The sequence below is a fragment of the Chiloscyllium plagiosum genome, unplaced genomic scaffold (assembly GCF_037043375.1).
Source record: "Chiloscyllium plagiosum isolate Xiang-an unplaced genomic scaffold, Cpla_swu_hap1 HiC_scaffold_22, whole genome shotgun sequence".
Lineage (NCBI taxonomy): Eukaryota > Metazoa > Chordata > Chondrichthyes > Orectolobiformes > Hemiscylliidae > Chiloscyllium > Chiloscyllium plagiosum.
The window spans coordinates 74,711,580-74,736,359 of record NW_028270160.1 but is presented as its reverse complement, the minus strand read 5'-3'; the positions used below and the strand labels follow the sequence as shown (position 1 = coordinate 74,736,359).

The window sequence follows — 24,780 nt, the reverse complement described above, 5'->3', positions numbered from 1 at the left end:
TACAAATAACAGATCTTGGATATCAAGTTTATAACTTAATAAATTGTTCATTTCTGATTATGTCACTTTAGCAGAACACAGATGATCATAAACCCATGCACCCCCCCCAATTCGCAGACAGTTAAGAGATAAACTTGTTCAAAAATTTTAATTTGCCAGTTGATAACAGTTTCAATGATAAATAGTAGGCCATCATGAAATCCTTTGATGCTGGGTTGTATTACAGGCACAAGAACTGTACACCATGTTTGAACTTAAAGTCACTAGTCAATGTGAACAAATTCTGCAGACCTGTGGAGACTAACACTCATTCCCGAAGACTCACATTCTCATCTCTGACCTTTTGACAAGTTAACAACTGGGGAAATAACTAGACAAAGTCAAACCAAAAAGAAGACTAGACCAGTCCAGCAGCTTCCAAAGAAGCACTTCCACCAAGCCCAAAATCCAGTCAGAGCGAGGTCACTCATGGTTTTTGCTTTCTTTCTCACCATTCTCTGTGGTTACCTGCCCGGCAGCATTCCTCTTACTGACTGACCCATTCAATATCCATCCAGCTGTCAGTACCTGAGCAGAACTACATCTCGGTGCTGAAGCATATGCTGTGTTCAGAGAGCAGTAATTCACCTGAATTACCTTTCCTGGCCAGATCCTAACAGCAAACATCAGTCTTTTGTCTCTCCAGTTTTTTTTTAAAAGAAGAACGAGCCACTGTTCAAAGTTCAATTCTCAATTTGGACTCCGTTCCAAACCAAAATGAGAAAAATAAAAAAAATAGTGATGGTCACAACACTGGTCTTGCAGTGTCCAGCTGTACATGCCCACTCGTGCAGTGTTCCAGTAATGCAGTGCCCACTCGTGCAGTGTTGAGTATTATTGGTGGATGTGTCCCTGTGAGACTGGGCACAAACAACCCCATTGACCTGTGGCCAACCACTTCAACACAATGACACTTCCTGCACCACCAAATCCAAGCTATCCGACGACTGGAGGAAGAACACCTCATCTTCTGCCTTGGGACCCTCAACCACATGGCATCAACATTGACGTCACTAGTTTCCAAATCTCTCCTCTCCCCCCACCTCATTCCAGATCCAACCCTCCAAGTCGGCTCTCCCCTCTTGACCTGTCCATCTTCCTTCCTAACTATATGTTCGACCTTCCCCACCGACCAATCACAATCACACCCCCAACTGGATTTACTGAGCACCTTCCCAGCTACGTTCCCCAAAAGCCCCACCCTCACTCTATTTATCTCTCAACCCCCTTACTCCCCCACATTCCTGATGAAGGGCTTATACCTGAAACATCGGTTCTCTCCTGCTCCTTGGGTGCTGCCTGACCTGCTGTGCTTTTCCAGCACCACACATTTTGACTCTCACAGTAACTAATGTTACAGTGCTAAGTCTCACAGTGCCCAGTGTTACAGTGGATAGTATTAAGGTATCCAATCTCCACAGTGCCCAACACTATAGTGCCCAGCCTCACACTGCCTAGTGCTACAGTGGCCATGTTACAGCATGCAGTTTCACAATGCCTGGCCTCCACAGCAGCCAGTGTTATAGTATACAGTCTCACAGTGCCCAGTTTCACAGTGCCCAGTCTCTGTGTTTCCGATGTCTCACCCACCACCTTACCACCATCACCGAGGTTTACTCTGTCCCAACCTCCAACCCAGCCCCAGTTTTACCAAGTGTCCTGTTTCGGAGATATTCCTCCATGCACTGTACTGCCGTGTTGTCCATGTTGGGGTCAAACTTATTTGCAAAGAAACATCTCTGACGGACCACCCAATGTCGATCTCCTGCCCCATACACACAAACCAAGTGGCGATACCTTCCCATGCAGGGAGGGTATAGGGCACCCCTCGCAACGTCACCAGCCTCAAAGGACCACTTTACTGCCTGGCCAAGTGTCCTGGTGGCTCCTTGGGTGTACGGGATGGAGCCGGGTACATTGGGCATTCTGTGCAGGGTAGCCCACACATGCTCGTCTGGGCTGTAGGTGTCCTCCGACCACTTGAGGAAGGCCTGGATCTTGGCACTGTCAAACACATGGCCGACAAACTCTCTGGAGGCCATGAAGTAGGCGCTGCCCACGAAGATGGAGGTGCTGATTTTCGGCCGGTCTTTTCAGTTGCGCCGTCAAGACGACTTCATCGAGGGTATCATGGTGGTATTGCCAACTTTTCTAAAAGGCAAACGCAAGAGAGTGAGAGAGACGAGAAAGTAGAAATGATAGCTTTTCAACTTCGCCTATGGCTTTTTCCCTCCCCAACTCCTCTGCACTCTCCTTGCCCCCAGCTCCAGCAAGATCCATGCACACTCCTTCTCTCAGTTACTCACCTTACAGTGGAGAACAAGGCCATTCAGCCCCTCAGGCCTTTCTCACTCCCATTGCCTAGTGCCAGTCACCTGCTAATTTCCCCATATTCCTGCCTCCCAAACCATCTCCCAATGTTCATTCGCTGAGCAAACATAAAACTTATCCTCAAGCTCTCCCAGTGGATCTGGCTCCAAAAATACACTTCAAACTGTGCCCTCTGGTCATAAAGGTTGAGAGCACCAGAAAAATAAATCCTTCAGCCCATCGTGACTGCGCTGGCAAAACAGGCTCCTTGCTACTCCAGTCTCATTTTCCAGCACTGGGAACATTGCCTTTCATGCCTCACCAGTGCAATGGAGACACTTTCCTGTGGTCATCAACTCCTGGAATGGGACTTGAACACAGAGCTTTTACCTTAGAGAGAAGGACATGGTGTGCAGGGATATAGTTCTTTGAAAGTTGCATTGCAGATAGACAGGGTGGTGAAGTAGGTGTTTGATACCTTTACCTTTATTGGTCAGTGCATTGAATATAGGAGTTGGGATGAAATGTTGCAGCTGTAACAGAGATGGATAGAGCTCTGAAAGATAGTGGAATCAAGGGTTATGGGGATAAGGCAGGAACAGGATACTGATTGCGGATGATTAACCATGTTCATAATGAATGGTGGTGCTGGCTCGAAGGGCCGAATGGCCTACTCCTGCACCTATTGTCTATAAGTAGGAGTATCTTTGACTATCTCTGATATGCCTTTGCCATTAACAAGTGTGATCTATTGTCTGTAGAGGACATTGGTGAGGCCACTTTTAAAGTACTGCATACAATTCTGGTCACCCTTCGAAAGAAAGGATGTTGTTAAACTTGAGAGGGTGCAGAAAAGATTTACCAGGATGTTGCCGAGATTGGAGGGTTTGAGCTACAGTAAGAGGTTAAATAGGCTACGGCTATTTTCCCTGGAATGTCGGATGCTGAGGGGTACCCTTACAGAAGTTCATAAAATCTGGAGGAGCATGGATAGATGTTGAAATGATCAGCCGGATGATAGTACACTTCACACAACTTCCTTTATCACATACATGCAAGAAGACTCAACCAGCCGGGTCAAAGCCCACCCTTGCCTGGAGAGTCTGAAACAGGCAGTTGCAATCACACTTTTACACACAAATCGGCGTTCCCCTTTCACGAATTACATTTTGATTCCAAGCCTTAGCAACACAACTGATCAATCTGATCCTGATCTAGGTACGTGACGTTTAGCATTAGATCATTGACCTTAAACTTCTACAACACCTGTTGAGTGTTGTTTCGGTCTTCCTGTCTTCTCACTTAACTGGAGCCAGTTTCAGTAAGCTAGCTAGCTTACGTACGTGCTTGGCTGCACTTTTCTGTTGCTGATCAGAATTGTTTAGCTGACCTCCTTTTCTGTTCTTGCCCCATTTTGATTCCTTCCACATTGGCTGTATAGCCAAACGTCTTTTCCCGAGGGTGGGGGAGTCCAAAACTAGAAGCATAGGTTTAAGGTGAGAGGGGAAAGACCTGAGGGGTTACTTTTTCATGCAATGGGTGATGTGTGCTTGGAATGAGGTGGTGGAGGCGGCTGGTACAATGACAATATTTAAAAGGCATCTAGATGTGTACATGACTAGGAATAGGTTAGAGAGATATGTGCCAAAGGCTGGCAAATGGGACTCAGTCAGATCAGGATGACTGGTCATCGCAGACTGGTTGAACTGAATGGTCTGTTCCATACTGTATGATGTTATGACTCCGTGCTCTCTGGTTATTGAGGTTTAGAGCACCAAAATAATAAGTTGCCCTTGAGCCCATCGTGTCTGCACTGGTCAAAAAGACAAGCTCCGAGCTATTCTCATCCCATTTTGCAGCACTTGGCCCATACTCTTGAGTGTCTCACAATAGCAATGAAGACACCTTCCTATGGCCATCAGCTCCTGGAGGAGGACTTGAATCCAAAGCTCCTCCCTCAGAGTGAAGGACACCACACATTAGATTCTCTACAGTATAGAAACAGGCCATTTGGCCCAACCGGTCCACACCAATCCTCTGAAGAGCAACCCATCCACACCCATTACCTTACCCGATATTTACCCCTGACTAATGCACCTAACACTATGAGCAATTTAGCACGACAAATTCACCTAACCTGCACATCTTTGGACTGTGGCAGGAAACCAGAGTACCCGGAGGAAACCCACGCAGACGTGGGGAGAATGTGCAAACTCCACACACAGTCGCCCAAGTCTGGAATTGAACCCAGGTCTTTGGCGCTGTGAGGCAACAGTGCTAACCACTGAGCCACCGTGCCACCCCTTCCACAAGACACAAGACACTTTATTTACATTGTGTCAAAAGATATCTTTTATCCTCGGTGCTTGTGGCATCATGCATGGGAGATATGGATCCTTGGTTACCAAGGGGAGGATAGATTATCGATGGTATGCAGGAATGTAGATGGTGGAACAGGATCAAAAGGGCTAATGGCCTCCTCTTGTTCCTTGTATGTATGGGAACAGATCTCTTTTTTTTAATCCAACTTACATTGGAACTTGCCATCATCTCATACAAATGTAGTTCAGGCTTCATTTGCGTTTCAATTCCTCAGATCTCCCCACCATGCCTCTAACCCAAAATCTTACATCTGCATTCCATTGCATTTGTACAATCGGTGAACAGTGAAGTATATTTCCTTGTCTTCATTACCGAGTGCTCACCCTGTACCCATTGAATAAACCTCACCCCAATCTCCTTTGTTCCAATGGGAGCATCGTTGACCTTTCCAACTGAGCCATCCAATTTAAACCCTGGCACCATTCCGCGAAGTCACCTCTTCCCTGTCCTGAGGGCCCTCACATCGTTTTATAGTCACCGGAAATGACCACAACAATCCAACTGGGGCTAAACCAATTTGACATGCAGCATAACTCAACCATTTATTGGCATCAATGCCTCTATTTATGAAGCCTTCTGCTTTTCTACCCTCTTACGGCCTCCTTCATCTTCTAATGTTGATGAATGTTTATTACCAGATCCCTCTAATCCTGCGCACTCTTTACGATTGTGCCATTACATTTCTATTACCTCTCCACATCCTTCTCCCAAAACATATCACCTTACACTCTTCTGTATTCCCCTCTGACTGGATGCCGTCTGGTCATTGTGGTGACTCTGGACAATTCACATCATCCTCACCATTTGCCAATCCTCCAGGTTTATCATTGCCCCGAATATGGGCATTTTGCCACATACTCCAAGATTGATATCACTGACATATTGAATAAAAGCAGTCGTCTATTTAGGGCTGAGATGCAGAAACATTTCTTAACTTATAGGATAGTGAAGTTATGGAATTCTGTACCACAGAAAGCTGTGGAGTTTGAGTCATTGAATATATCCAAGAATGCGATTAACAAATATTTACGTTTCAAAGGCATGGGAGAAAGTGTTAGTATGGCATTGAGATAAAGGATTAGCCAGGATCATATAGTATGGTGGGCCTCATGTCGGGCCAAATCATCTTCTCCTGCTCCGGGTCTTGATGTTTAAAATGTCCCCGCTACCCATCATTCCCACCTACCAACCTACCAACCTCTCGTCCAAAACAAAATCCATGAATCAGGGCTTGTGTTGTCAATATTGTTGTGCAGCCATTTTTATCTAGTGCCTAGTGAAACACTTCATTGAATCCAGTTCAGACAACATTCTCTGCATTCAAATTCTCAGCTACTTCATCAATGCATGATGCGAGGTTGGAGACTTATCTTTTGAAAACCTGCACTGGCTTCGCTTCATTATTTTGATCTAAGGCTGCGAATTGCAGCCATAACTACCAGCAGTCAATGTCAAGTGCATGATATAAAGTAAACTAGGATCCATGTGGTGTGAGCCTCGGAGACCCAGGTTCAAGTCGCTTCTGCTCCAGAGTTGTGCGATAACCCCTTTGAACAGTTTCATCAGTAAATGTAAGACCATTAACAAGTCGGGACAGGAGTCGGCCATTTGGTCCCTCAAGCCAGCTTCACTAGGATCATGGCTGATTCAACATTCCTCAAGTCCATGTTCTTGCCCTGTCCCCGTAACGCTTAATTCCCCAACTGAGCAAAAATCTATCCATCTGAGCCTTAAATATATGCAAGGACAGCTCTCTGTGGCAAGGAATTCCAAAGATTCACAACCTTCTGAGAGAGGAAATTCCACCTCATCTCAGTCTTAAACTGGTGCCCCTTTATTCTGAGACAATACCCCCCCCCTGGTCCTGGACTCTCCCATGAGGAGAATCATCCTTTCAGCATTTACCCATCAAGCCCCTGAATCCTGTCCATTTCAATGAGGTCACCTCTCATTCTTCTAAACTCCAGTGAGTAGAATCCTGTTTAGCCCTTTGTTTTTAAGACAATCCCTCCATAATGGGGGCAATCCCACTGAACATTTTCTCTTAACTTCCTCCAATGAAACAACATGTTTTCTTAAATAAGGTGACCAGAAGTGCTCACAGTACTCCGGATGTGCTCTCACAAGCACCTTGCACAGTTGCAGTAAGACTTCCTGACTTTTATACTCCAACCCCCCTTCAAATAAGGGCAAACATTCCACTTCAGTTCTGAAGAAAGGTCACCAGACTCAAAACATTGACTCTGTTTTCTCTCCATGAATGCTACCCGACCTGCTGAGTCTCTCCAGAAATTTCAGTTTTCATCGACTATTCCATTAGTCTTCCCAATTACCTGCTGCCCCGTGTGCAAGCTTTCCATGTTTCATTCACTAGTTGCTCCAAGTCCCTTTGTGTTGCAGCTTTCTGAAGCTTTCTCCATTTAAATAATATTCTATTCTTTTGATTTCCCTTCCAAATGAACAACTTCACATTTTCCCACATTGCACTCCATTTGCCAACATTTTTGCCAACTTAACCTATCAATATCTGTCTGTAAAGCACATAAGACAACATTTTTTACTGTAACTCGATTATACATGACAGTAATATATCAGCAAGGTTTGAGAAGGTTTGTAGCTCAGGTTGAGGTTCTAGATGTAGGTTTGCTCGCTGAGCTGGAAGGTTCACTGAAGATGTTGCCTAGTATGGTGACAAAACATCTGAAAATGAACCTTCCAGCTCAACGAGCAAACCTACATCCAGAGTAATAATTCAAGTCAACCTCAGAGTACAACGGGATCTTGATCAGATGGGCTAATAGGCCGAGGAGTGCCAGATGGAGTTTAATGTCAATAAATGTGAGGTGCTCCATTTTGGTTTGGCAAATCAGGGCAGGAATAATACACTTCATGGTAATGTCTGGGGAGTGATGATGAAACAAGAGATCTTGGAGTGCAGATTCATAGTTTCTTGAAAATGGAGTCGCAGATAGACAGGGTAGTGAAGAAGGCGTTTGCTACGTTTGCCATTATTGGTCAGTGCATTGTGTGTAGGAGTTGGGAGGTCATGCTGTGGCTGAACAGGACATTGGTTTGGCAATTTCTGGAATACAGCATGCAATTCTGGTCTCCCTGCTATAGGAAGGATGTTGTGAAACTTAAAAAGGTTCAGAAAAGATTTACAAGGATGTTGCCAGAGTTGAGTGTGGAAATGCAGGAAATTGGTACGAGATGTGGAATAATTACAGACATGATGGGCTGAATGGCATCCTTCCACAAGAATTCTTTAATTCTGTGACTGGTGCAGAGGGAGATTAACTTCAAGGTTCATGTTATCAGGAGGGACACCAAAGCCCTTTCCTTAGCTGAGTGGTCAGAAAACTCCCTAATCTTTACTTGGCATAACCTGTCTCCACCAATATCATAGCAAAATTCAGCCATTCGTCCCTTCAAGTCTGCTCCACCATTCAAGAAGATCACTGCTCTTCTGGTTGCAATTTCAATTCCACATTTCTATCAGTTGCCCCGGGGTCCTTATCTTTTTTTAAAAAAAGGTCACCTTGCTCACCCTTTCATAACTTCATCAACTCAGCCTTCACAACTTTGTACAGAAGAGATTTACACAGTGCAACAGCTGTCTCAGGGGAAAATAATTCTGCAAGGCATTGGTGAGGTCACTTTTGGAGTATTGGGTAAATTTGTGATCGCCCTGCTGTTGGAAGGGTGTTGTTAAACTGCAGAATAGATTTACAAAGATGTTGCCTGGACTGCAGGATTTTAGTTATAAGGAGAGGCTAGATAAGTAGGACTTTTCTCACTGGAGTATTGGAGGGTAAAGGGTGACCATATAGAGGTTTATAAAATTGTGGGGGAAATCAATAAAAGTGAATAGCCCCAGGATGGGGGAGTCCAAACTCAGAGGGCATAGGTTTAAGGTGAGACCTGAGGGTGGTGCAAATACGGAGCAAGTTGCCAAAAAGAATTGTTGTAGTGGGTACAATTACAAGATTTAACAGATGACATAAATAGGACAAGTTTAGAGGGATATGGACCAAACACAGGATAATGGGACTAGTTCCAATTAGGATACCTGGTTGGCATGGATGAGTTGGACGAAAGGGTATGTTTCGGTGCTGTAGGACTCTGACGATATCTTATTCTACAGAACATCTTGTCAAACCTACAAGAGAAAGCAATGTCCCATCAACCACCTTATCATGTCCCCTCAGAGAAATTTATATATTTCAAAAAGATCTCTCAGATTTCCAAACTTAAATGTGTAAAAGCCAATTTGTTCAACCTTCCTTCATAAGATAAACCCTTCATCCCAGGAAAAAGGCAGGTGAAACTTGCTGTCAATGTAATTATTTTAAATGAGAGAAAAATGTACAGACTGATTCTGATGTGGTCTCATCAAGGCCTTGTATGGCACTCTCTCCACCCCTCAGGCCTGGAAATGGGCTCTACATTTTGAAGAAAAATGTCTGTACTAATGGACTCTGGACTAGAAAGGACTCTGTTTGTTGGTAATTAACTGTCATATAGTTTGTTGGGCTTATCACCTGCACTGTCTTGCATGTCCCTGGGTCCGGCAGGTCTTACTGTGAGCTGGGAGGCTCATGGGTCGTCCTGAAAGCTGTCACCCCGAGAGCCGGCGAGTGGGTAGGCCATCCTGTGAACCTGAAGATTGGTAGGCTGTCCCGAAAGCCGGATGGTGGGTAGGCCACCCTGATGACAGTCTCCCCGAGAGCTAGATGGTGGGTAGACCGTTCTGAGCACTGTCATCCTGAAAAGGGGTAATCGGGACGGGCTGTCCCAGAGGTGGTCGAAAGCTGTGTCAGAGCAGCCGAGAGCCAGAAAGCGCGTAGGGGCGGGCTGAGATCCAGAAGGCTTGTGGGCTGCCCTGCACGCTGTCATCCCAGGGAAGGGGACAGGCTGTCCTAGAGGTGGTCGAAAGGTGTGCCAGGATAGGCCACTGGCCAGATCGGGGTGGGTGAGAGCCCAATGGTACGTAGGGGCAGACCAAGAGCTAGAAGGTGTGCAGCCATCCTCAGCGCTGTCACCCCAGGTGGGTACTGGGGCGGACAGTCCTAGAGGTGGTCGAAAGGTGTGTCAGGGCGGACCTAGAGCCGGAAGGCGCGTAGGGGCGGGCTGCTTTAGAATGGTCGGAAGGTGGGAGGGACGGGGGTTTGCTGGCTCTGTATTGTCTGCACTTTTCAATGTAACAGGATTGTCTTAAGCATAAATGTCATTGTTGCTGTCTTTTCATATTTGAAACTGGGATTTGTGGTTTGTCCTCAATTCCCTGTAAACTGGTTGAACAGTAGGGCTTGAGGCCTAGCTTTGCTGCTCCTCTCCCTTGTAAAATTGCTGTTGTATACAGCTGTAAATGTTAACTGTTGTGCTGTAACCTCTTTTTTGTACTTGTTTAATAAAATATAAAAAAACAGGGCAATGCTCATTTTCCTTTGTAAAATTGCTACCTCTTGTCTACAGTTGTAAATGTTAATTGTTTTTGTAAACTATTTTGTAACTGTTTAATAAAATTTATAAACAGGAGATTTAGCAGTCTTCTCAATTTAGGGGACTGACTCTGTGCTGGCTGGGTCACAGTCAGTGTGTTACTGTTGGTTTCTGCTTGTTTTTTGTGTGGGGGAAACCTGATTCCTGAACTGGCTGAATTATTTAGCCAGTTTGTTAATTGGCATTCCTTTAGGGAGGACTGATTGTTAAACTCCTGATGTACATAATGTGTTTCAGGTGTAACTCAGTTCTCATTAGGCGATTGTTGTTTCACTGCCTGGTTACAGTCTGTGTGTTATTCTTTTCTTCACTTTTGAGAAAAGGACAATGTTAATTTTGTGGTAGGGCTGAGCCCTTGGACACTAGTTTTCTTTTTTTTTTGTATGTGCCCTCACTGTTTTTGGTGTTTGGACTGAGCCCTTGTGGAAGACATACATTTTACCAGAGGAGCTGTTCCTGTGGGGAGGCCTAGCCCTGAGACTGGGCCTCTGAAGATTGAACATCTGTGTGTGTGTGCTGGGAGGTGAGCACTTGCTGTATCCTGGAGTTTGGGAGAAGACCTTCCCTTCAGGAGTGGACCAAAACCCCTGTGAGTTAACCACCTTTACAATGTACTGTGTTCCTGTGAGTGGGCCTGGCTCTCCAAGGATGTGCCAGGACTCCTTGGGGACTGAACACCTGTGTGCTGTGGGGTGTGCATTTGCTGTCTTTGGGAGTGGACTCTGCCCTTGGTTGTAGACCCTGTTTTTAGCAGTGGACTCTATTTCTGACAACACATGTTGTAAACTGGAGTGAACTCTGTTCCTGAGAACTCTATTTTTTTGAAGACTCTATATTTGGTCTCTGTGTACCAGAAAGGACTCTGTTTGTTCACAATTAACTCTATCGTGTTTCTTGTTAAGCTTATCACCTGCACTGTCTTGTGTGTTCCTGGGTCTGGCAGGCCTTACTGTGAGCTGGGACATTCATGGGTCGTCCTGAAAGCTGTCACCCCGAGAACCAGAGGGAGGGTAGGCCACCCTGATGCCAGTTGCCCCTAGAGCCAGTAAGTGGGTAGGACATTCTGAGCGCTGTCGTCCTGAGAAGGGGTAATCTGGATGGGCTGTCCTCGAGGTGGTCGGAAGGTGTCTCAGAGCAGCCAAGAGCCAGAAGGCGCATAGGGGCGGGCTGAGATCCGGAAGGCTTGTGGGCTACCCTGCACGCTGTCGTCCCTGGGAAGGGGACGGGCTGTCCTAGAGGTGCCGGAAGGTGTGTCGGGATAGTCCATTGGCCGGACGGTGCATTAGGGTGATGAGAGCCCAGTGGTAATTAGGGGCGGACCGAGAGCCAGAAGGTACGTAGGGGCGGGCTGCCTTAGAGCGACTGGAAGGCGGGAGGGATTGGGGTGGGGGTGGGGGGGGGGAGACTTGCTGGCTTTTTGAGGGTCTGTATTGTATGCGCTGTTTCTTACATAAGTGGACTGTCTCATATGTATGAATGTCATTGTTACTGTTTGTAATGATTGAAACTGGGATTTGAGGTTTGTCCTCATTTCCCTGAAAACCCCGGTTGAATGTCAGGGTTTGGGGCTTGGCTTTGTCATTCCCCTCCCTTGTAAAATTGCTGTTTCTCTGTATACAGCTGTAAATGAAATTGTTTGTATAAACTGTGAATTGTTTAATAAAATAAATAAACAGGACTGTCTGTTTCCTTTCTTCCTGGTGATGGAATATAAATTGTGAGGAGCAATTATAACTGTTGTCTGCGAAAATCACAAAGCTGAATCATGAAAGAGGAAGGGGAGTGTAGGTTAAGTTAGATATGCTTGTACAAACAGTTGTAAGCATCTGTTTCCCGCTTCTGCAAAAACAAAAACCACAATCAAGAGGTCATAAGGCTCAGTGTGGACGAAGAATGAGAGGAAATGTTGCTTTAGCAAGCAAGGAAGCAGATGGCAGTGAAGGAGGATATACGCTAACAATAGACCACAGAGGGATATGGTGAAATGGCCAAGCAAAACCTGTACTGTTCCGCACAAGGCCAGATAAGGTAAGAGATAAACAAGAGGAATGGGCACTGGGTTTAGAGTAGTGGGAGGAGGGAAAGAGAAATTTAATTGTATCAAGGTTTTGTACTGTGCGCCTACCTTATAGACACCACTCTTGCAAGAGTATATCAGATGATACTGCTGCTGCAGATCTTGTCTTGGACTGAAATTATTGAAGTGAGTGGGTTCTATTTCCCACATAAATTAAGATTTACACACTTGTTTTTCACTGCATCTGACACCTACACACATGACATGGGTACTTGGGAAAAATAAGCATGACTGCTGTCGGGTGGTAGTGGAAGAAAAATAAACAGGCATGTCAAGAGATCTGCTCACTGAGAGCTGGCTCTAGGGAAGCTGGATCAGCATATGAAGGACTCTTCGATCCTCTTGAGGAGAGGAGACTGACTTCAAAACAGCCTCAGTGTGTCTTATGTGCTGCTGTTGGTGTCTTCCTACTGAGGAGTTTATTTTTAATTTTTTTTTCATAGTTTGTTGTGATTTGTTTTCTGGGGTTTCTTTCTGCTTATTTCTGTTAATTTGAAGGTGTGCTCAGCTGCACAGGCAGCTACGACCACCACTGCTGCTACACTCTGGGCCTGCTCCTGCTACTGAAGCCTGGACCTCGCCTGCACCCCTGCTGCTGCTGCCTGGGCCTACCTACACCTAGGGATGACTTCGACTGCTACTCCTGAGGCTGCTTCTGAAAAAAAAAATAAACAGGACGATCAGATGTTCTGTTCACTCTGAGCTGGCTCTGAGGAAGCTGGATCTGTGTCAAGGACTCCATGTGTAAACAAAAGGGTGAGTTGGTGACTGGATAATGGCGGCCTCTGTGAAGTTATTCCTGATGTCGGGGTTTCCTGCTCCTTGAATGCTGCCTGACCTGCTATGCTCTTCCAACACTGTTCTAATTTTGACTGTAATCTCCAGCATCTGCAGTACCCACTTACAGTCATAGAGATGTAGAGCATGGAAACCGATCCTTCGGTCTGACCAGATATCCCGACCCAATCCAGTTCCAACTGCCAGCACCCGGCCCATATCCCTCCAAACCCTTCCTATTCATATACCCATCCAAATGCCTCTTAAATGTTGCAATTGTACCAGCCTCCACCACATCCTCTGGCAGCTCATTCCACACGCGTACCATACACTCCATGAAAATGTTGCTCCTCAGGTCTCTTTTATATCTTTTCCCTCTCATCCGAAACCTATGCCCTCTAGTTCTGGACTCCTTGACCCCAGGGAAAAGACTTTGTCAATTTATCCTATCCATGCCCCTCATAATTTTGTAAACCACTATCAGGTCACCCCTCAGCCTCCGACACTCCAGGGAAAACAGCCTCAGCCTGTTCAGCCTCCCTATAGCTCAAATCCTCCAACTCTGGCAACATCCTTGTAAATCATTTTGGAATCCTTTCAAGTTTCACAACATCTTTCCAATAGGAAGGAGACCAGAATTGCACGCAATATTACAACAGTGGCCTAACCAATGTCCTGTACAGTCGCAACATGACCTCCCAACCCCTGTACTCCATAGTCTGATCAATAAAGGAGCATATACCAAACACTGCCTTCACTATCCTATTTACCTGCGACTCCGCTTTCAAGGATGTATGAACCTGCACTCCAAGGTCTCTTTGTTCAGCAACACTCCCGAGGACCTTACCGTTAAGTGTATAAGTCCTGCTACGATTTGCTTTCCCAAAATGCAGCACCTCGCATTTATCTGAATTAAACTCCATCTGCCACTTCGCAGCCCATTGGCCCATCTGGTCCAGATCTTGTTGTAATCTGAGGTAACCCTCTTCGCTGCTCACTACACCTTTAATTTTGGTGTCATCTGTCAACTTACTAACTGTACCTCTTTTGCTCGCATCCAAACCGACTAATCGTGGACATCTACTACAAACCCACCAACTCCCACAGCTACCTGGAATACACCTCCTCCCACCCTGCCCCTGTCAAAACACTATCCCTTATTCCCAATTTCTCTGCCTCTGCTGCATCTGTTCCCAGGAGGACCAATTCCACCACAGAACATCCCAGATGGTGTCCTAGCATAAAAACTACAATTACCTCTCCCACATGGTTGACAATGCCCTCCAGTGCATCTGCTCCATTTCCTGTACCTTCACCCTTGAACCACACCCCTCCCAATGCAACAGGGACAGAACCCCTTGGTCCTCACATTCCACCCCACCAACATCCGGATACATTGCATTATCCTCCACCACTTCTACCACTTACAAACAGACCGCACCATGAGGGACATATTTCCCTCTGCACTCCATCTGCATTTCAGAGACCATTCCCTCTGCAACTCCCCTGTCAGATCCACACCCCCCACCAACCCACCTTCCCCTCCTGGCACCTTCCCTGGCCTCTGAAAAGTGCAAAACTTGCACCCACACCTCCCCCCCCTCACCTCCGTCCAAGGCTGCAAAAGATCCTTCCACATCTGACAAATATACTTATACCTCCACCAATGTCATCTACTGCATCCATTGCACCCAAGGTGGTGTCCTCTACGTCGGGGAGACAGAACTCTTATTTGCGGATTGTTTCAGAGAACATCAACCAACCTCACCATCCCGTGGCTGAACACTTTAACTCCCCCTCCCACCAAGGGAATGCAGGTCCAGGGCCTCCTCAATCACCAAACCCTTACGAGCTGATGCCTGGATATTCCACCTTGGAACCCTGCAGCCAGGCGGATCAATGTCGATTTCACTAGTTTCATCATTTCCCCACCCCAACTTATCGCAGTCCCCAGCCTCCAACTCAGCACCACCCTCCTGACTGGTCCATCCTCCTTCCCACCTGTCCACTCGACCTTTCACACCCCACACACACCCCTTCCGCATACCTTCATCTATCACATTCCCAGCTACCTTCCACCCCCAGCCCCACACCCATCCCGCTTCTCTCTTGGCCCCCTGGTCCACAAGCCTCATTCCTGATGAAGGGCTTATGTCCGAAACATTGATTCTTCAGATGCTGCCTGACCCGCTGTGCTTTTCCAGTGCCACACTCTTGTCTCTGATCTCCAGCATCTGTAGTCCTCACTTTCTCCTACACTCTCAACCTACCGACATTCCTGTATACTCTCGTAATCAGTTTATATCCCTCCTTATCCCAGGTCCAGCCCTCTCTTTCTACCCCATCCCTTTCACCTGACCATCTTCCCTTTCCACCCATCTGCTCCACCCCACCCACTGTCCAATCACAGCCACCTTCTCCCTGCATCCACCAATCGCCATCCCACCCACCTTTCCTCAGCCCCACACCCCCATTTATTCTGCAGCCACTTCCTCTCCCCCAGTTCTGCTGAAAGTTTCCGACCTGAAACGTCAATTGCTCTTCTATTCTGTTTTCAGCTCAACTCTCCAACTCCTCTATATTCCTTTGTACATTCTGAACCTCCCTCCATGCAATTGAACAGTTTTAACAACCCTGTCTCCCTTTGTACAGGCAGGAGTGAAGGACTGGAGAGGAGAGAGAGAGAGAGAGAGATGATGGAGGGAGGGAGGATGGAAAACACTTGGATGAAGAGAGGCCCAGCAGACAGGAAGGCGGTTACCTTTTTGAACCCTGGTGCAGGATCCGACTCAGTCACGTTGGAGCCGTTCAGAGCTCTGAGGCTGCGGACTATCTCCCGGTTGGTCTTCAGGGGGAAGTCTTGGCCACACACATTGATGAAGTACCTCCAGGGGACAGGGCTCTCCAGCAGCTCCTTCATGCAGTTGAGATCTGCCTGAACTCTGCTCCAGCCAGCATAGGTGACCCACTCCAGCTTGGCTGCGACAAAGACATTGTGGAAACACGAAGCGATGACCCGAACGGCCGCATGAAATTGACTCGGGGATTTGCGGTCCACGTGGATACAGTAGACGTTCTGTGGGGCGTAAATGCTCCGTAGAAGCCTCTCGAACATCTCAATGCTCTGGTGGATGACCATGGAGTAAGCCAAGGGGAAGTGTTCCTCCTCAGGGCTCAGGGGGACAGTGATATACTTGCGGGCCCTCACAAACGATCTGCAATTTCGGGTCATGTTCAGATAATCTCCCTCAATGACGGCTTGGTGCTTGAGGGAGACAGTAATGGAGTTGAGGAGGGTCCTTTCCACCTCCTGCCTGTCCCCCTGGATGATCTGCCAGCAGGTGGAGTTCTCCTCGGCCAGGAGGAGATGTTCCTGCATTGGACTGGCGCCTGGTTTCACCAGCCTGAGGGTCAGCCGGCCCCCTCCTCTCTGGACCAGCAGCCATTGGCACAACAAGACCACACTGAGCACACACAGCGCTGATCTGAGGCACGACCAGTGGGCACAATGCTGGCTCAGCTTGGGCATAGCACTTTCCAGAGGGCAGTGTCCCCAGCCTATAGGCGATAGGCAAATGCAGAATGGATGCTCTCTGTGCTGGGCAGCACTGCCTCCACCAGGCCGTGGGGAAGGAGTGACTGCAATTTGCTGGAGAGGTCGCAGCAGTCAGTCCCCTCTCCTTGTTAGACTCTTGTCTTCCTTTTCCCCAAGATTCAACGAATGACTCGACTTTCACTCCCTCTCCCCCGGAACTGCTCTCCCTCTGGAATTCCTTTCCCACTTTAACACCTCTCCCTCTCTCTGTGACCCCTTTGTAACCCCTCTCCCTCTAATAACCCCTATCCCTTTGTAATCCCTCTCCTCCACTAACTCATCCCTCTCCCTCAGTAACTCCTCTCTCAATCTGTAACTTCTCTCTCTCGTTCCTCTCTCTCTGTAACTTCTCTCTCTCTCTCACACACATACACACACACACATTAACTCCTCTCTCTCTTTCTCTGTCCCTCAGTAACTCCTCTCCTCCCTCTCTTGGTAACTCTCTCTCTCAGTAACACCTTCCGCCCTCCTCTGGATGAAACCCAGCCAATGTTACGTTGTTCCTCTCTCGGAGTCCGGGCTCCTCTCGCTCCTGTCTGCCTGCCTGGCTACAGGCGTTTCCTTCACCGGTCTCTGCTTCTCTCCGGCCGTTCCTGGACCGATGTTGCCGGGTGAAGTAAACGAGAGGATCGCGATGGTGTGCAGTCTGGATCGGAGAACCCATTACCAGAGAGAACACAGAGCCAGCCAAGCCCAATAACCCACGCCCCAGCCTGAGCTGAGATGCTCTTTCAACGATGTGGGAGGGGTAACCCTTGGATGAAGAGAGGACCAGGAGACGGGAAGGTGATTACCTGTTTGTACTGTGACTCTTAACTGCCCTCTGGGCTATTAGGGATGGCCAATAAACACTGGCCTGGCCAACGGTGCCCCCATCCCATGAATTTATTTGAAAAAAAGTGACAATAGTCAGTCAAATTAAATCAAACTTCACCACTCGTCATCTCTCTCTCTCTCTGATGCGAAATTGGAATTATGGTGATTTGACCGTTCATAATAAAGCTGTGAATCTGAGCACAGCAAGTTGATATGAATCAAAAAAAAAATTCCCCTGGCCGAGAGTGGCTCAGAGGTTAGCATTGCTGGAGCACAGTGCCAGGGGACCAGAGTTTGATTCCAGCCTTGGGTGGCTGTGTGGAGTTTTGCATGTTGTCTGCTTGGGTAACCTTCGGGTGCTCTGATTTCAAAGATGTTCAAGTTAGGTGGATTGGCCATGCTGAATTGCCAATAATGTCCAGGGATGTGCAGGCAGTGTGGGTTACCATAGCCACACACACACACACACACAGCAGAACACTCCTGCAGGTTTAGGCAATGCTCAATCTAATGCAACATCCTGGTGGATCTCCTTTGCCCCCCCCCTCCAGTACAATCACATCCTTCCTATAATGCGGTGACCAGAACTGCACACAGTATTCCAGCTGTGGTCTCACCAAAATCCTGTAAAGCTCCAACATGAGACCTCCCTGCTCATGTATTCAGTGGCTTTGACCCTTCTTAATTCCCTTACCTGTCTATCCAGCCGCCTTCACGGATGGCTGGACACACAAACCAGGATCCGTCTAATCTTCTGTGCTTGCCAGGGTCCTCCTATTTAACATGTATTCCCTTGCCATGTTAGTCCTCCGGAAATGCATGTCACAGAAATTTGGGCATTCAGTAGCACAGAATGGAGAAAAACAAACGACTAGCATCAAGAGCTGGCATCTTTTAAACATTGTAACTGTGCCCACATACATTACTTCATCTGGAAGTTTATTCCATCACAAACCACTCTGGGGAAAAAAGAGTTGCTCCTCAATCTTTAATTCTTTTTCCTCTGACCTTACAAACATGGCCCTGAGTCTGAACTCCCCCACACTAGGGAAAAGACCCTTCTCATTCACCTTATCAATCACTGTCATGATTTTATAAACCTCAACAAGGTCACCCCTCAATTTTCTATGCTGTAGTGAAAATCACGTACAGTTCTGATCACCACCCAACCAGAAGGATGTGGATCCTTCAGAGAGGGGACAGAAAATGTTTACCAGGACGTTGCCTGGAATGGGGGATTTTACCTGTGAAGAAAGATTGGATAGATTGGGTTTGTTTCCACTAGAATGCAGGAGGTTGAGGGGGGACCTTATAGAAGTTTATAAGATTGTGAATGGCATGGATACTGTGGAAAGTATGAGGCCTTTTCTCAGGGTGGAAGAGTCAGTTACTCGGGGACACAGGTTCAAGGTGGAGGGGTCAGGGGGGTGTTTAAAAGAGATATGTGAGGCATGTTTATCATGGAAAGGGTGGTGAGTTCATGAAACACACTGCCAGAACAGACAATGGAAGCAGACACAATTGTAGCTTTCAAGAAGCATCCAGCAGCAGGCATGAATAGGAAGGGAACAGGGGAATACGGATCCTGTAAGTGAAGACAGTTTTAATATGGAAGGCAAAATGTGTCAGTGTAGACTTGGAAGGTTGAAGGGCCTGTTCCTGTGCTGTAATGTTCTTTGTAAAATGTCCCCAGCCTCTCCAGTCTATTTTTATATCTCAAACCCTGCACTCCTGGCAACATCATGGTGAATCTTTTCTGAACCGTCTCCAGTTTAATAATATCCTTCCTACAGCAGCGTGAGCAGAACAGGACACAGTCTTCCAGAACTGGTCTTACCAACTTCCTGTCCAACCTCAGCACACCATCCCAACTCCAATATTCAGAGAGCTGAACAATGAAGGTCATCACTCTCCAGCAGGCATTGTTTCACCCTGACTCCCCTTGTAACTGTCCACATCTAACTGGGGCACTGATGTGAAACATTTTGGCTCTTTGACTGATTCGACCAAGTCTCATTTCCTACTGTTCCTGTGTATCCCTCAGAACAGGAATGTAATATGCATTCCCATGGCAACATCACAATGACAGACTTGTTTGTGGATTCACATGAAGTGGGCATCACTGACTGGGACAGCCTTGTTACCCATCCCCCTAATCTCTACGGCATAAATGATAAGGAACTCTCCTCTTTAACTCCACTGTCCTTGTGTTTTAAGAACCCTGACCACAAATGCAAAGTCACATGGGAGAGAGTTCCAGGATTCTGTCCCAGAAAAACTGAAGGAAGGATGGTTAATTTCAAAGTTGGGATTAAGGGTGAAGTGGAGAGTAACTGCAGAAGGAGTAGTGTTGCGTCATATTGCTGGCCTTGTCTTCAAGGTGATATTGATGTTGGGTTTACAAGGTGCTGTTGAGGGACCCTTCCTGAATTACTCCAGTAAATCCACAACAGGTATAACATTGTTTCCAGGAAAAAATGGACAGGCTTCATCAGAGAAAGGAAATGCAAATTGCTCAAAGTCTTATGAGATGATAACATGGAGGGCCCAAGCAGCTGAAGGCCAGTGGAGTGATGGAATTAGGGAATGGTCAAGAGGCTGGAATCGCAGGAGGGCTGACATCATGGAGTGATAATGAGCAATTGATGTTACAGCTAAGAGAGGGTTATTGGGACTGGAGGAGGTTTCAGAGATAGGGTGGGGTGTAGGGGGTGGAGGAGGTTCTAGAGATAGAGAAGGTGTCAGGGCTGAATGAGGTTACAGAGATAGGGAGGAGTGTACTGGGTGGAGGGGGTTATAGAGATGTACAATGCAGAAACAGTCCCATCAATCCAACTTGTCCATGCCTACCAGTTCTCCTAACCTAATCTTGACTCAATTGCCCGCACTTGGCCCATATCCCTCTGCACCTTTCCTCGTCATATACCAATCCAGATGCCTTTTAAATGCTGTAATTGTACCAGCCTCCACCACTTCCTCTGGCAGCTCATTCCATACACGCACCACTCCTCAGCCCATTGGCCCATCTCATCAAGATCCTGTTGTACTCTGAGGTAACCTTCTTTGCCATCCACTACACCTCTAGTTTTGGTGTCATCTGCAAACTTACTAACTGTATCCCCTATGTTCATATCCAAATCATTATATAAATGATGAAAAGCAGTGGACCCAGGACCGATCCTTGTGGCACACCACTGTCACAGGCCTCGAGTCTGAAAACCAACTCTCCGCCACCGCCCTGTCTTTTACCTCAAAGTCAGTTCAGTATCCAAATGGCTAGTTCTGCTTGTACTCCATGAGATCTAACCTTGCTAACCAGTCTACCATGGGGATCCTTGTCGAACGCCTTACTGAAGTCCACATAGATTGCGTCTACCGCTCTGCCCTCATCAATCCTCTTTGTTACTTCTCTGAACAAACTCAGTTAAGTTAGTGAGACATGATTTCCCACACACAAAGCCATGTTGACTATTCCTAATCAGTCCTTGCCTTTCCAAATAAATGTAAATCCTGTCCGTCAGGATTCCCTCTAACACCTTGCCCGCCACCAATGTCAGGCTTACCGGTCTATAGCTTCTCTCAGCTTTAAAGCATCACCTTTTCATTCTGAGGCTATGTCCTCTGGTTCTAGTCTCTCCTACTCGTGGAAACACCTTTCCATATCCAGCCTATCACGGGGTCTCAGTATTCTGTAAGTTTCAATCAGATCTCCCTCACTCTTCTGAACTCCATTGAGTCCAGACCCAGATCCTCAGCCACTCCTCATGTGACAAATCTTTCATTCCTGGGATCATTCTTATAAAATGCCTCAGGAATGCTCTTAACCTACTATTGTGAGAGATGACATTACACTGAATTACATATTTTGACTGCAGGCTATAAAACCACCGAACTTTAGCAGCAAGCTATGTTAATGTCCCTTTCTCACTGACTGCTGCTATCTCCTCAACAGTTTGAAGGGTCTATGATGTGTAGATACTAGACAGTACAAACTGAGCGGACATATCTCCCTGTAATGAGAACAACCCATGGTCGACTCAGACTATGTGGACTTTACCTTTACCTTCACCAAGCATACATTAATATGATTAAGAAAACATTTACTCAACAACAGGAATGTTGGATGATTACAAAAATAACTTGGTCCACATATATTTTGCCTGAACCACGGTTGCTACCATATAACCAAAAACAATTATACATGAGGAAGTCTAAACCCAGTTTATTCATCCAAGACGTGTGTTGCAATTCAGTTCTTTCTGTTTTCTTGTCTTTGACAGTGCATTACCCTACAATGTAGGTATGTCTGCTCTCATGTATGTTCACCCTGTTCAATGTCCTTGTCTTTATCTTCATCTTCACTCTCAGAAGATTACTGCTGATCCCCTATTTCCTCTGCCGACAGTCCACACCCTGTTTGTCAACTGCACTTGAGAAAGGCATAGTGCACCATTTCTGATCTATACTGCAATGCCCCACTGGAGCTTCCAACTCATCTTGAAGTGGTTGAGTTATGATTGTTCAACTATGGCCCTGGTGGAAGCATGGGCAGTGTTGTATCTTCATTTTCCCGTTGCCTCAGGGACGCACTAGCACCTTGATAACATTCATAGACCCTTATTTCAAGGAGATTGGAGTGTAAGAGTAGGGAAGACTTACTGCAACTGACAAAGGTACTGGTGAGACCACATAGAGTCATACAACACGGAAACAGACTCTCGGTCCAACAAAGCCTTGCCGAACATTATCCCAAACTAAACTAGTTCCACCTGCCTGCTCCTGGCCCATAGCCCTCCAACCCTTTCCCACTCATGTACATATCCAAATGTCTTTTAAACCTTATAATTGTACCCACATCCTCCCTTTTCTCAGGAAGTTCATTCCACATGCGAACCACCCAATGCATAAAGAAAGTTCCTCATCTTTTTAAAATCTCTTTCCTCTCACTTTCAAAATGTGCCCCCTAGTCTTGAAATGCCCACCCTTGGGAAAAGACAACTAGCATTAACTCTATCCATACCCATCATTCTTTTATAAACTTCTATCAGTCTCGAGTAATGTGGCAGTTTTGGTCCCTTTGTTTGGGGAAATTTCATTGGAGGCAGTTGAGAGAAGGTCTACTAGGCTAATCACCAGAGTACAGGGATTGTCTTATTAACAAATGCTAAACAGGTTGGGAGTCTACTCACTGGAACTTAGAAGAATGATCTAACTGAAAAATATGAGATTCTTAAGGGGTTTTACAGGGAAAATGCTGGGAGGAGGTTTCTCGTCATGGTGGAGTCTAGGACCAGAAAGCATGGTCTCAGAATCAAGGGGTGCCAGTTTAAGACTGAAATGAGGAAGAATTTCTTCTCTTTGAGTCTTTGGAAGTCCTTGTCACAGTGCTCCCTGTGGGGGCAGAGTCCTTGTGTATATTTAAGGCTGAGATGGATAGATTCTTGATCAGTCAGGGAATCAAGGCTTCCAGGGAAAGCACAGGAAGGTGAAAGTGAGGAATGTTGGATCAGTCACGATCCTATTGAATGGTGGAGCAGGATCAAGAGCTTAAGGGCCTACTCCTGTTCCTGTTTCTTATAGCATTATTGTCATGTGGTCATCCTGAGCACTAACCTACTGTTCTGGAAATCATGGTGTCGAATACTACCACAGCTGATGGTGAAATATGAATTCAATAAAATCTGGATTTAAAAACTAGTCTATGATGACCATATAACCATTGTTGATTCTCAGATTACAGGTTTATTAATGAAACTCCAGATCCATGGCAATTACGTTGGCTCTTAACTGACATCTGAAATAGTCAAGTAAGACACTCAGTTCAAAGGTAATAATGGATGGAAAACAAATGGCAGCCTTACCAAAAAAGCCACATCCCAGGAAAGAATAACAAGAAAAGAAAAACATGTTATGAACCAAATTTAGAGAATTTTTCATTTAATTCCCTGCAGCTCTTCTTCTGTGGCCCAAGGTCTTTGGAAGGAGGCAGGATCTCGGGACTTGTCTTCTACATCAACATCATGGCAGCTCCAAGACGGTCTGAAACAATCCTTCAAACTCTGGCATTGATGGTTCCATATAAGTTAAACATTGTTGAAGTGACAAAACCTTTCCACTCTCCCGCTCTGCAGGTTGGTGATAGGGCAGTCTGAAAGCAATATGGGTACAGGCTATGGCACTCTACAGCTGAGGGAAGGTAGTGATGGCAGAGAATCCCACTGCCCAGGTTGCTTGGCTCTCCTTGTTATGGGTGAATGATGTACACAAGTGTAAGCTGGAGAAAGAGGCATCAGTGACAGCTTGGATGTATTTGCAGGCCGCCTCAATCGGGAGATGCTACAAAAGACCCGATGTAAAATATATGTGTGTGTAAAACGTATGGGATTTTGAACTAATGACAAATATGTTTTGTCCTAATTATTTGAAAGCACTTAATAATTATCTAGCTATGTCTTTCTGGAACCATGACTTAAAGGTGGAATGTGCCTCCTGGAATATTAATGGTTATTTGTTATATTGTGCTAGTTTGTAACAAAAATCATTGACAGATTTTGTTCTGAGCAAGGATCACTGGACCCAAAACATTAACTCCTGATTTCTCTCCACAGATGCTGCCAGACCTGCTGAGTCTTTTTTGTTTTTGGAATGACTGCAGTTTTTGAATAGGAAATGGGACTTTACTTTGTGTTTTGAAATATTTTATAATATATTGTAAATAGAAAGGAAAACAAAGAACTGCAGATGGAACTGGAGATCTGAACGAACCAAATTCAAAACATGCCTGAGAAATTCAGAGGCTCTGGTAACATCTGTGGCAAGAGAAACAGAGTTAACACTGAGTCTAGTGTGACTGTTCCTCAGAACTCTGTTTCTCTTTCCACGGATGCTGTCAGACCTGCTGAGTTTCTCCAGCATTTTCGATGTTTGTTTTGATTTCCAACATCCACAGTTTTTGCCTTTAGCAGATCTGAAGATAAAGCCATTCATATCTGTGTCTTAGGGGACACTGTTCGCAAGTAATCCATGGCTGATACATTAAACAATAAAGACATTTGAGAGTGCAGGTGGGAGACAATTTAAAACAAGGAAAAAGAGTAAGTACTGAGGGAATGCAGCAAGTTTGCAGCGTCTGTGGAAAGAGAGACAGACAGACAGACAGAGTTAACATTTTGAGTTCAATGTTCAGTTTTCATGACAATTTAAGGTCTCCTCTGAATGACAGAACCTCCCACTAGTTCTGTTCTGGTGGCTCAGGACTGATGTTCATGTTCAAGTTTTG

General features: G+C 46.1%; 1 pseudogene; it reads right to left on the bottom strand.

The window, feature by feature from the left end:
- Window positions 1-1,652: 1,652 nt before the first annotated feature.
- On the bottom strand, window positions 1,653-17,349 carry LOC148146058 (beta-1,3-galactosyl-O-glycosyl-glycoprotein beta-1,6-N-acetylglucosaminyltransferase-like; annotated as a pseudogene).
- Window positions 17,350-24,780: the final 7,431 nt, after the last annotated feature.